Source organism: Orycteropus afer, unplaced genomic scaffold, assembly GCF_000298275.1.
Source record: "Orycteropus afer afer isolate SDZICR_OR568_19922 unplaced genomic scaffold, OryAfe1.0 scaffold00020, whole genome shotgun sequence".
Taxonomy (NCBI): Eukaryota; Metazoa; Chordata; class Mammalia; order Tubulidentata; family Orycteropodidae; genus Orycteropus; species Orycteropus afer.
In genome coordinates, this window is record NW_006921607.1 from 5,747,567 (window position 1) to 5,748,059 (window position 493).

The following is a 493-nucleotide window of genomic DNA, read 5'->3' on the forward strand; positions in this document are numbered from 1 at the left end:
CTATACATGTTCTTGTGTGCACTCTCCACTTCATATACATACCTAATATTTCAGCCTGTCCACCCATCTATCCACCCTTATACCCGTGTTTGCCTTCACTGACCACGCAGTACTATATGCGCAAAAGGGTTCATCTTTGTTGTCTGTACTTCCCACGTACCTGTCTCTTTCTCTTCCTCAATGCCGCCATATTGGTCACTCACATTTGGTACATTGCCCTTTTCTTCACACAAATCAAAACTTACCTCTGTCTGTGTAACAGTATTTCCTACCCTACCCTCCCACCCCTTGTAACTAACAAAGATCTTCCACAGATAAACGTTTCCTTGACTATTACAATAACGGACTAATATAGTATTTGTCCTTTTGTGATTGACTTATTTCACTCAGCATAATGTCCTCCAGTTCATCCACGTTATGCGGTGATTTGCAGATTCTGCATTATTCTTTAGGGATGCATAGTATTCCATTGTGCGTATGTACCATAGTTTGG